This window comes from Pyxicephalus adspersus, chromosome 2, assembly GCF_032062135.1.
Source record: "Pyxicephalus adspersus chromosome 2, UCB_Pads_2.0, whole genome shotgun sequence".
Classification (NCBI taxonomy): domain Eukaryota; kingdom Metazoa; phylum Chordata; class Amphibia; order Anura; family Pyxicephalidae; genus Pyxicephalus; species Pyxicephalus adspersus.
Window position 1 is genome coordinate 20471302 of NC_092859.1, and position 14301 is coordinate 20485602.

The following is a 14301-nucleotide window of genomic DNA, read 5'->3' on the forward strand; positions in this document are numbered from 1 at the left end:
CGTTTTTCACAAGGAGATGTTTACCAGCTGCAGGACGGTATGCCAGTGTTTGAACCCTCAGTGGAAAATTACAGCTAAAATACAATCCCTGACTATATAAAACACAGACTATTAAAAAGCTATGAAACACATAAATATGTAAAAGTTCTATTACTAGAACAGAGCTGCAATTCCTTGTACCGGTTGAGGAAGTGACATTTCTATTGCTGTCACAGCCTCCTGCATATTTAGTGGGATATAAATAAAACTGCTGGTGATACATTGCATTTTAATTTTATATGGTGGTCCTCATTTGGCTCTGTATTTCTTCTGCTTTTAATAGTCAAATGTCTTCTGATTAGCAGTAGGCTGTATAAACCATGTGAAAGTATACAATATTACTAATAATCTACTATGACGAGGCTATAAGTGCCCCTAGGCTGTTTAATATGGCCTTGGATTATTTATGGTGTTTTGCAGGAAATCAGTCACTTTCACCTTTCAGTATAATTTAAGGTATCCTTAGACTTTGGAGGACTGTCCTATATTAAAGGGCAAGTATGGACAATAGGACGATGTTGTTAAGGCCATCAGATTAATTTTGCTTCCCGCAACTGGATGGCTGCTGCTGGCATTGTTGACCGATTCTCATAAGAACCATGTCAGAAAACCTGCAGCTCTATATGTCACCTGCTGGTGGCACTGTGGTTCAGCACATCATGTATGTGCTTTCACTGACAAGCCACCTGCTGGTTACAAGTGGAAGCACATTCAAGGAGTGCTAAATCACAGTGCCACCACCAGGAGACAAAAGGAGCTGCAGGTTTCCTGACACTTTATCTGTGGACATTTTATAGGCTAAGACCTTCTACCAGCAATCTGGATCACATGCCATATTTACAAAAATTATTTCTTTTTAGTCTCCTCCCCTGGATCATTACTAGAGGGCAGATAATCTTTACGGTAACCAAGACCTTCATATTATATCAAGGGAAATTTGGGCATTCTAGATGTATTTAGATTTTAGCTGAGTTTGGTCTAATTGGGATAACCTAAAGTAAACCCGTGGACAGGCTTTGGGCATTAAAGTATGTATGCAATCATTAGTATGGTCTCTAGTTTGGTTTCACAGCATAGTTAGCATATTCTGCTCCCTATCCTAGCAGTGGCTCAGCAACCTACCAGCTATCTGCTTTAAACACAACACCTATTAAAGTGAGCAGGAAAGGCCAACAAGTCACTGCCCGCGTGGAGAAAATGGGGTGAGCTAAAGGTGCTAAGAAATTAATTAAATCTGACTTCGGTGCTTTTGCTGTGAAATTTGAGAACTGATTACACCACAGTTTCTGCAGCTAGATAGGTCAGTGAGGGTTTCTTTAAAAGTTTAGATTATTGAACTACCTGAATGTCTGTAGACTGACCACAGGTTCACTTTAGCATTGTTCAATTTTTTAAATATAGTATGGTAAATTGCTAATTATGTGTATGAAAGAATTGCCTCTTTATTAGATGCAGCAGGATAATGTAATAATGAGATTTTAGGTTGACTAAAGAAATGTATTAGTTCCTAAAGGGCTAATGTAATTGCCTGTCACCTGTGAGCGCCCATAAATTGTTTTCTGGACTGTATGTATTAATGTGCCTTCCATTACTGCCACAATAATTGAATTTATTGAACTTTCACAAAGCACTAGCCAAGCAAACCATAAGAAAACTGTGATTATTTTCTAAGTTAGATAATCTAGGATATTATTCTATATTATTAGCAGCTAAAAAAAATCCATTATTTTGTTTGAGGGGTTAAGGGGCATATAAATCGTAAATCATAAAAAGTCCACGTTGGCTAAAACAGGTAGGTAAGTATGAACCATATTTTTTGAAGGAATTTTTTTAAATGATTTATGATAATGACAAAGCAAGGTGAAATATGTTAGAGGAAAGGATCTTTTTGGAACAATCTAATTTGAGTTGTTTACAGCATTCAAAGCCTTGGTCCGAGAAATACCAGCACCATGCATTAAATGCAAAGGTACAGGGCAGACTTTAAATTGTTTTGCACCCTATATAACATTTTCATTAGCGATCTTCTCCCACAAAATGGAAAAATAAGTATTAACTACTGAATATTTCCACTTAGTGTACCTCTAATTTGTTAAAACTCTCTGACCACAATAGTTTATTCAGTGGTGGGGTTACCAAGTGGCAATCTCTGTCCAGGCTTCCTACCCTCCTGCTGGGTGAAGCTGTACAGAATAAAACTTATAGAATGCTTTTGTCTTAAATTTGCCATTACAAGCTGAAGGTCACAATCTGTATTGCTTGTAGTGCTTTACCCGGCAGGAGGGGACGAAGTCTTGACAGGCTGCCACTTAGTTACTTCACGGCTCAAGCTTTACATGATGTGGAGACAGCGTTTACAAAAGGCATTAAAGGGGGATGAGGGCAGAGATCCGGCTCTGTGACCAGACAGTATTTAAAGTGTGTCAAACCAAGTCAAACTTTTTCTTTTAGTTGTGGATTAAGTGGAGAAAGATGCACAACTCCTGTTGGGTTTTGCTGTTATTCGGATTTCTAATTGAGGGCCCATTTACTTTTTGTAGGGTCACACTCCAACAGGCATTGGATTTATGTAGACCATTGCATTAATGTAAATCATACATGACTTTTTTGGTCAACAACACATGCCAATGCACAATTGTGCCTTGCTTTGTGATGCAGCATGCTACAGCACAAGTGCTTAGCATTAGTACATGGAAATTCAAAACGCAAAAACAGACATTATTGTGTACTAATGTATGCATTACTTTGAGACTTAAAGCAGATCGTCATATTTTTTTAAATTTATATAAAAAGTTTGATAACCCTTTTATGAAAGATAAAAAAAATTATTTTTTAATGTTTTTTTTAGCTGTATACTATAACTATTTACTACTACCTATATTTAATGGGTAGACCCCTCCCCTTCTGTCTTTACTGCTGCAATCTTAAAGAATAATTAAAGGAAGTCTGCAGCCTCCTGGGATACCTACATCACACTGTGGCTGCGAGCTTCCCCTCCTGTGCATGCCCAAACTTACTTCTATTGTAAAAGAAATAAAAACATGATCGGCACATTTACATTTTCATCTTGTGTGCACCATGGGAGATCAGGTGATGCAGGAAGAGGAACCCGGAACAAGAAGAAGATGGCTGCACCCAGTGTCCAGCCAGCACCTGGACAAAGAAGGAAGACGGGACGGCGCAGGACCGACTCGACTAAGATCACAGAGGGATTGACAGCTTTCCACCTGTAAAGGTAAATGTTTTTTTTTTTTCGTTATAGTTCTGCTTTAAGTTTGAATCCGCCCTAAGAAATTCAACTGCTTGCCTTGGTGACAACTGTTTAAAGTGGAACTCAATGTAAAAGGTAATTAACTGCCTGGTGGCTGTTACTCATCTACACTCACCTCAGTGGTGTCACGATATTTACCCAGTCCCCTTCCGGGTTTGGGATCTTCACCCATTTTTAATGACCAGGCAGAAATAAGGGAACTTACACAGGAGTCACTTCTATCCTGGTGGCCAGTTTTGCCGGGATCCTAGTTGTGCATGTGCAGCTAAATGTGCATTATATTAAAAAATTAGAACAGGTAGGTAAGTTTGCATTATTCCAAAAGAGACTAAGCCTGTTATCTATGCAATAAAGAACCTGCTTGCTCACATTTTTTTAATGTTCAGGTTTACTTCCACTTTAATAAGATAGGAACTGAGGAAAATTCTCCAATAGGTACAAAGACAGCAATACCAAAGTCCAGCCACCCAGGTAACAAGCAATTTGAAATAGCATATTTCTCACTGTTAAACTAAAAATATTTACTAAATAAAAAAAATACTTGCAGTTGCCAGGCCTTGCTAAAAATACAGACCAAACTTGAACAACAGGCATGCTGAGTTTTATAAATACCCCCCATACCCCCTTCTTCATAGTTATATCATATCCCAGTAAAGCACTAGAAGCAGTGAAAACATTGATTCTGGTATAAATACTGACGTGCTGTGGAAGCAATCACACAATGCAGAGAAATGTTAGATTTCTCCACATGGGTCTGGCAGTTATGTCTTCCAAGATTTACACTTAAACATAAAACATTGATTTTAAATGGACAGATTTCCATGTATACATATGAAAATGTTGATTTGATGAAAAGGCTCTCAAATCTGAACTCCAAGTAAGCAGCTTAATACATTACTAGGGTAGTGCGAATCCCTCAGCCGTTTATTAACAACAAATATTAATCAACATAAAAAATTTGCATAAACAAACATAAATAACTATAAATAACCATAAATAACTATAAATAGCTCCGAATAACTATAAATAACTATGAACTCAAATTAACAACTATGTCATAACAACCAAATACATACAAAATGTTAAAACCCACATTTAACATAATAAAATCTTCACAAATCTCCCCAAACTACCTAATACCAACTATCTTTCTTGGCATAACTCATCGAACCAAATTTTAACCCCCACTTTACTAGGCTGCAGGTTTTAGAAGGTAAAGCCTGCCTCCAGCTGTAATAACTGCAACCCACCATTACCAACGACTGGTCCCTAGGCCCAGCACCGCCTCAGGGGCCCACACCAAAACCAAATTATGGGGGCACCCCCACCATCCTAATTCCCCCCTCACCACAAAATTACCCCAGAGCACTTACCTTCCACCAGACCTCAACCGCCACAGCACACAAGTGTGACTTGAGTCCTTGAGGGCCCCTCCACACTGAAAGGGCCCGCTGCACACCGTCCTGGAGACCTAAAAAACACAGATCCGTACCTATGGCATTTAACTTTACTCCATCCTGACGCAAATAGCGCTGTGTCCCCTCCTCAAGCTCCCTATGCCGCACAACAACTCCCCCATTCCTCGGCACAAACCCGCCAATTTCCTGATTGACCTTAATCCTGGCCTTATTAACTTTCACTACAGACCTTGACTTCCTCTAACTTGTTCTCACGACTATGTCCGATCACACAATTATCATACCAGGAAACTCCACCTGTAGCCTCAAGAAATCAAACCTAACATCACAAATCAGCTCCCGCATGGCTCGGTTTCCCAGATCATTACCTCTGGCATGTATTACCAACACAATAGAAGGCCTTTCCAGCACCGCAAATTTTCTGACTTCTGGTACAACCCGATTCCACAGCATTCCAGAGATCCCAACCCACCACACTGTAGCTTCCGACCTGGGCACTCCCAACTGGGGGCCATCCACCAAGACCTCAGCCCGCCGGGCACCCCACCAAGCATATGAATGTCCAAGGATCCACACCAAGCCAGGTTCGCCACCTAAACATACAAAATAAACAATGCCAGCCCCCAAACACTACTCAATAACACCCCCCCCCCCCCGTTTGATCCACAACTGCTTTAGATCAAATGAGGCATAAAATACAATGTAACATACTAAAACCCCCCCTGGTCGATTCCTAGCCAGGCTGACCAACTCCCCCACCCGCATGGCTGCAAAAAATCCAGTGACAAAAGCCCCCCTAAACAGCAACCTTTCATAAGCCCCAAAACAGACTTCCTCTAGTTCATCCACCAAGCCCTGCAATAACTCAAACTATACTGGACTCGTATCGTTTGAGTAGTCTTGAGCTTTACACACCTGTGCTTGGCAAAACATTCTTCTGGAAGAGCAAGAGACCTGAATTTTGCCTTCTGCAGTTCAGAACACTAACAGCCTCCACATTATAAATTAAGAGTGAAAAGCACTGCAAAAACTAACTTGAATTTAAAAAGTTAACAAAAATAGGGGAGAGGTAAAAAATATTTTTTTTTTACTTTTTACAATTAATAAATGTCACATGGAAAGCTTTCTGGGGGGTTATTGCTGACCTTGACTTCGCAGGGGTTAATCTTTGCTGGCTCTTAGGCTAGGTACACACTAGCTTTGCTAGCCCTGAGACTCACATGGGGTTATTCTTGGGGGTTGTTGTTTGCCCTGACACCTTCTTGGAGATATTGCTGGCCCTGATACAGACTGGAGGTTATCATTGCTGGCAGTTTAGATGTTTTTAGATGGCTGCTTATATAATTCAATAATTCTTCAAAAATGTTACTCTTTAATACCTTTTCATAGCTAAAAACATATTTTCTCCATAGGCAATGTTTTTGTTTAACACTAATGCCTGCTTTTAACTGAAGCACTGCTGTTATAGGTTTCAATCTGAACAAGAGACAGATTACATAGATCTGCATGATCCCCTATGTTTGCTTGCCTTTCCTCCTACAACCCAGTTTCCTAATATTAGGTTGATAATCATGGTGCATGTATGAGAGTTTCTATGACTTTGATAGAGACAACAAAATTGCTTTGTATTGAATTTTACAGTAAAAACAACACAAAACAACCACAACAACAATGCCGCCTTGCTAATCAACTCCATTGATCGCAAGGCATTTTCTCCCCGTTGCCCAGGTCGATTGCCTGAAGAATGGGCATTCCCGATCAATGTTCCACTGATATGCCAAATGAATATCGATCAAAACTGCCCTCGATTTCTTTTAGATTTTTAAGCTTTTATCCAATCCAACATCTTTTCAATTTAAAATATTGACTGGTATATGGCCAGGAAGTGTTACCTGGTTTTAGCATTGCAATCCTAACAAAACACATGCTTGCTAATGGGAAGGAAAATGTAGAGGGAAAATGGGAAGCTGTACAGTATTTTTATTATACATTGTTGCCTACTTTGTTGGGCTAAAAATATTTTATACCTTTTTTAGTAGGGTCAATATGAAATAAGGTAAATTCATTTTCATATATTCATGTCGTAAATGGATACAGGTTGTTCAATTTCTCCTTACCTGCTGTTATTTTTTTGCTGCTGGTTTATAGAGCTCAATAGCTAAAACCTAAAACAGCTAAAACTTGTGAATGAGTCAACTCATACGAGGACAACCCCTAGACAGAATGGAGATGATTTAGTAAAATAATTTAGGTTGTTCATTTATCAAGATGAATTAACACTTTGCAAGGGATAGTTCAGTTAGTTTACTGAATGTGTTTTTGCACATGATTGGATGGTTGAAGTAAGCATAGCTTCATCGCATTTAATTAGCTAAGTGTTATGTTCCCCGCAAAGTGATAATTCATGTGAACAGCCTAAATTCCATTAGTAAATAAACCCCAAATGTGTGACAGGAGACAACTGTTAGGATAACCCAGAGTGCTCTGGAAGTCCATGCCATGCATAAAGACTTATTTGTAAATATTTTAAATGTTTAAATGTAAAAAGTAAAAAACATATAAAAAACTGTTGAAAATTAAAACAAAAAGCCTTCCAATTCATTAAAGACTGCCTGCTATAAGAAACTAATTATTTCTAGTTTTAAAATTCAGTATGTGATCTACAGATGATTATCAATACTGACTGACGACAATGTAACTTTCAAAGGTTTCAATACATTGCAGAAAGAGAATAGGAAGGTTTCCCTCAATTCAAATCACAGAGAACACTGAAGAATGGCAGTCTTAATGTTGGCCATGTGGTCTTTGGGTGTAACATTGGCCGCAACCCAACAGCTTAAAGCCGCAGCCACTTATCCCCTAGGTCTATATCCGGATTGTTGGGAATAAGCCAAGCTTTGTCCCCCAATCAGCCTGTCTCTATGGAATCTCTCCTGGACCCGGTCCACTCACATCTGGGAGGACTGCCAGAAAATGGTCTAACGGATAATACATCACATTATACACCATCTATTCAAAGGCAGATGTTTCATTTAGAATGCTGAATTATTCAATTAATTTTCCTGTGATACAGCCAGTTACAGCTCTCTGCGGTAGCTAAAAGAACCCTTGACAATAATCAGGAAAATAGACAAGTAATAAACAGATTGTTCAGGTGCGAGCGAAGCCAAATGAATGCTGTACATGTAATAGTTCTCAGCTTCTCCATAGGGAGGCAGGAAAACAAGCAAATGACTTCACAGAAAGTGCGTTAATGTGTGTTAAGTGTATCATAGGACTGAGTAAATTCCTTACTATAGCTAATCAGAGATTCATACGCAGGTATGTTGTTTATTGTATGGAGCCCTGGGGGAAGCTTAGCCATTGACGAGTTTACCTGTGATTAGGCAGCAAATCCTGGCAATCAAGAAAACTAGTCAGTGGACTACTAATATTCTCTCCAAGGAACATTGCAGCTGTAAACCTCCCTTCTTTCTGGAGGGAAACCATTTAGCATAAAGTATGCAGGCAAAAGACACTCTCTGCCAAGCCATCAGGTTTGCAGTCCATGAAAAAAAAAATGACAAATTGAAAAAAAAGGAGATCTAAAGTCACAGCCCTTTGCAATAAAAAGCAACATACACACAACCATGAATAAGTAACACATATTTGTTCTTGTAAAACTGTTTATGCAGAAAATCTATGAGGCAGCTGGTAGTTTTCACTATTTCTAGTTGAACACTGGAGTGTGGCAGAATGGTCGCAATGTCACCTTACTGTCTTTAACAAATACCTGCCCCATGATTTCTTGCATTTTGTATTGTGGATCTGGGTGTTTTTGTAACCTCAACTACAGCATAATGGGGCAGCTACAAATGAAGACATTCTGAATGGAGCATGAATTGTAGCTACAATACATGCATTATGGAATGAATAAATCAGCTTAAAAAAACTCTACTTTCTATAAATAAAGCCACTTTGTATTCATATGTTGCATCTGGCATATTTATAAAGTGCAAGCTGGCTGTATAGCGTTCGCCACTTTGAAATACAGAATGCCATAGGTCACAATACTGATCACTGATGTTCTTTCAAATACCTGTTTGTAACTTCTGCACCTGTTTGTCATTCTGCTCTTAACCATATCCCAATAGCCTTTTTTAGTGGATATCCTGTTCCAACTTCTCTTTAGTGTTGGCCATTGGCTGATTGGCTGATCAGATTTTGGAATGCCCTGTCTTCAGAGGCCCCATAGCCATGTACTTGGACCTTCAGACCTTTATTCAGCACCTGAGGGAACAGCAGATTCATATTTTAGCCATTATATTGGGCCTGATTTATCAAAGCTCTCCAAGACAGGAGAAGTATCTGGTCCAAAGATTAAAAATCTTTACCAACTAAAAGCAAATGATTTCCAAGAATCTGTTCATTTTCAAGTTTGCTGGATCACACAGGTTCTCCCATGATAGTCTATCTTCTCCAGTCTTGGAGAGCTTTAATACATGAAGACCATTGTCTTAACTTCTCTGTCCTTCTTGTCTGGTGACATTTTTAACTTTATTCTAACTTTTGAATACAGGTCCTCTTTAAAGCTGGAGTAACTTGCATAGAAAATTTTTCTGGGCTTGTGATTTACTATAATTTACATACGATATTTGCTGTCCACCTGCTTACAGAAAATGGTACAAAATGTACACAGGTTACATCCATAGCTTTGGTACTAAAAGCTCTGGCACAACAAAACTATAAAAAATATGTTAATTTTCAATTTTGTTTATTTTTCAAGCTTCAAAAAAAATACAATGCAGCTCTATAAACATAGGATTATTATGCGGCTGTTTATATAATTACCAGCCATTGAACTCTACAGAGAATTGTAATTAATTGTATCATTAGATATTAATTAAGTAACGCAACATCATCACAGCAACATCTGTTTCTGGACAATCTGTGTAATTAGATTGTATTATCTAATCTTCTGTATCTTTCTAGGTGACTGTAAACCAATAAAACGATGATAAATTTACCACCTGGAAAGGATTATCCACTATCACTGAAACAAAAAACAAACTGATTAAGCTACAAAGTAGAGGAAGTTATAAAGTTATAATCATTTATTGGGGCACTAAATTAAAACTATAAAATTGAATGTGTGAGATCTTCAATAACTTGCACAAACAAAACGCTGTTCAGAAAAATATTGTCTGAATAACAAAGTCATGTGTATTCTTGCAAGGTTCTCGGAGATCTTAATGTATTTCTTCCATATCTGTGCAGAAGTTTCCTGTAACAAAGACCTGACCTTCTTTTTTCTCTCCTTGTGCAGGGTGACTGGTCTTGTATTCGTCCCCACTAATAGTTCTTCAATTATTATTATTATTATTATTATTATTAATAAACAGGATTTATATAGCGCCAACATATTACGCAGCGCTGTACATTAAATCTGTAGCAGTGGATCTGCTGTGTCCCTTTCACAACTCTGTGAAATGCAAATGATGATATCACTGCTATGTATATATGACAATACCTTAGTTTGGCATTTGATGCACACAAAGTGGTTTTAAATCATTTGCATGCTATTAAAGATATTTGTATTAAATTTTTTTGCACAAAGTTCAGTATAAACTTTTAAAGCAGTGTTTCTTAACCAGGGTTCCATCAGAGGTAAATAGGGGTTCCATGAGCAATGAGCAATTTGTGACGTTAATGTAAGAGTCATTCTTCCTTCTGACCACACACTAACATACTGTGATCTGTGGATATAGTAATTATAGAAGGGGGTCCATCAAGCCCTAAAGCTAGGTACACATTTGTAATAATTATCATTAGAAAAAGAATGACTAAAGATTATGCACGATTATTTTGAACAATCGTATTGTGAACCCTTGCTGTGCTGTATGATATTGAATAAAGCCTGATTTAAGGGTATCTGGAGTTGGTCGTGGTTTGTGTGCCCAGGCGCATTACAAATAGTTCTTCAATTATTATTATTATTATTAATAAACAGGATTTGAATAGCGCCAACATATTACGCAGCGCTGTACATTAAATCTGTAGCAGTGGATCTGCTGTGTCCCTTTCACAACTCTGTGAAATGGAAATGATGATATCACTGCTATGTATATATGACAATACCTTAGTATGGCATTTGATGCACACAAAGTGGTTTAAAATCCTTTGCATGCTATTAAAGATATTTGTATTAAATTTTTGCGCACAAAGTTCAGCATAAACTTTTAAAGCAGTGTTTCTTAACCAGGGTTCCATCAGAGGTAAATAGGGGTTCCATGAGCAATGAGCAATTTGTGACTTAATGTAAGAGTCATTCTTCCTTCTGACCACACACTAACATACTGTGATCTGTGGATATAGTAATTATAGAAGAGGGTCCTTCAAGCCCTAAAGCTAGGTACACATTTGTAATAATTATCATTAGAAAAAGAATGACTAAAGATTATGCACGATTATTTTGAACAATCGTATTGTGCACAATTCTGTATATGTTGTAACAATACGATTGTTCAAATATAATCCACCAATAATGTACACACACTAGATACGATCATTTGAACGATGCAGGAAGTGACATGTGACCATCCACGATCACTACACAACCATACACACAATAAATAGTGAACGATCGTCGCTCAATCAGATCCGCCAGGGCGCTCGTTAGTTTCCAGCGACAATCCTCGTTTATCGGCGTCGTTGGTCAGTCGTTCTGCACTTTTTTGGTTAACGATTATCAGACAATCAGTCATTGGCCATTCGTTTCCAATGATAATTATTGCACATGTGTACGCAGCTTAAAAGGTATTTCCAGTGTTAAAAAGGTTGACAAACACTGGGAAATGACTTTGGAGGAAACCATGAAGCTCTGGGACCACAAGTGACTCAATACACATTTCTAAATGATTAGGAAAAGGTTTCTTAGACTGTACAAAGTTTTGGCTCAGCAGGATTGTATGTCTTGGAAGCATCTGGAGTATGCTGGCATTGCTGAAATTTAAACCAAAAGCCCTAGGGAGATAAGAAGTGCCCTTTTCCTTTCTTAACTTTCAACTTTGACAATAAGATATAATTACGCAGTAGATATTTATTGTTGGCATTGCAGACATTTGACAATTTATCACATTGTATATTGTTGATATGATCTATAAGGGCCCATTACAGTAAAGGTATGTAACGAGGAGACATGTCTAAGCCACCAACAGGTCTAGGAGTGCTTTCATAGATTTTTAGGGAATTTGTTTTTGTTCCATATGACTATAGGACAAAAGCATTTTTAGAAAGGGCCAGGACCATCTTTGTCATAAGTTCACCAAGGAAAATACTTGTACAGTTACCTAGAGAGATTGCTACCTGTTTGTGGAGAATGGAACCTATTCAAAAAGACACACACATTATGGGAGGTGAGAATAGTGAATATGGCCATATGCTCAATGTCAGGTCCCAGACTAAGGACCCACCAAAGGTAGTAAGAAGGAAGATCCACTGGGACACATACATTTTCAGTGCACAGTGACCAGGGGCACCCCCAAAAATAATTGGGGATAAATGATTGGGGTCCACTAGAGTGTTTTTTTCCTGCCCTCCTGGGCCAGGTCAGCTCGGATGTTGGGTAGTCTTACATCCTTGACCGAGTGCTTCTCACATAATGAGCTGGGTACCAATAAATGCAGGAATACTGGGCACCCAGACCAGATGATAACACCACCCCAGATGTTGAGCCCATGATTGCCTGTACTCATAGGAAGTAAATTGAATGACACAGGCTGCCATTTATCCCAGAAGACTGGGACTGTGTAAAGCATTATATACATAGATGTTTATTGCCTTTTTTGCAGTTTGCAGTAAAGCTGTTGCCTTAATACTAATGTTTTTTTTTAGGCACTTTGCACCCAACGCAACCACATGAAAGCAAAGCTGTCATCTACCGACCTTTCCTTTTTCTTGATACTAAATCTCCTAGTTCCCTACTTCTGCAGGGCAGCACATGAGCCTGGTATTTATCATTTGCAATACCAGCACCCATATGCCTCTAATAAAAGGTTTATTTGAAATACCTTCTTGGTGCAGGGAATATCCATCTCATTATCTGCATGCTACAGAAGAAGTAAGGCAGCACACACGCTCTCTAAACAATACAGACATACCTCTACAGGCACCTTGACTATGTAATTAAAGTGTCCAGACCCTTCACTACCCCCTGCCTATAACCCTGTTAGTACTGATCGCCTGTTTGATTCCTCTACTGCTGGGAAATGCTGACACTTGATCTGCTATACGACACTTGCCATGTCCCCCATTGGGTAAACATAACCTCCATGTCACTGCAGACACCCAGGAATATGGAGCTATTTCCATTTGTGTTTAGACTATTCGTGGTGGAATAAAGACATATCGTATATCACTAAGAGTGTTTATGCTCCTGGGATAGGCTTCATCTGATCACAATTATATGTTTAATGGGTGGTTAGAGAATCAGTTCGATAGAAACGTTTTGCAAAACTGTCTATCACACACTGGGACATAATGAGAAGCAACCAATTGCCTTGTTTTACACAAAAGACTTATCAGTAAATTTACAGGTCTGCGTGAAAAATGTCAAAATATACAACAAAAAAGTACCAATTAAAAAAAACTTCAGAATCATTTTCTAAACCCTATTCCCAATGTCATGCATATAGTCATCTATCTAGTAGGATCTTATTATGATTATATGGTCTCCATATGGATTCACAATGATTTCCCTCTTCCTGTGTGTTCCATTGCCATTGTTTTCTGCATTGTTTATGATGTTGCTCTCTTTGCATTTTTGGCTTTGGCCACATCCAGTGAAAGTTTATAACTCTCTTCATTCTCCATATCCTCAGAAATAAACTGTTTTGTGGCCAAGGCAAATATTTGTGTTTATGAAACATAATTCCTGGGGTGTCAAAGTGTGTTCTCCACTTCTCAGCATGCTATATTGCTCCAATATTTATGTTATCATTTTTGATTCAGATAAAAATTCACACAATGTTAACATGACATATGAAATACGTACAAAACATTTGATTTGCATGGAATTTGGTCTTAATTCTTGAATCATAATTCAAAAAGTTTACTGATCATAAAGTGTAAATCTGGTTACCCTCATTGGGCTTCATAGTGTACAATCACAAAGTCTTAAATGGGCCGGATGAGGCCTGGAACTGGTAGAGCCAGATCCGTAGCACATAGTCATTTACAGAATTACTTGTGTGCTTTACATGAATATATGGACAATGTGGATAGTGTGCAGTGACTCCTAAATCCTGAAAGATTAAAAATAATCAAATGTCAGCTCTTATAGGTTTAGGTTAGGCTGAGCACATACAAGCAGATCCACTGCCAATTTTGTGTTTAACTGACTGAGCCAAATAATGTTTTGACTATTACTGTAACCTTCTCAGAGTGTGCATTGGAAGCTACAGCAAGTCAGATAGAGCTCCCTCATTTCATGGATTATAGACATAATCTATCCCCTCACTCCCCAGCCTTACTGTCCATGGCTAACTCCTTTTATTTACTGGCTTTCAGTGGATTGGAATGACACTGGCCACTTCT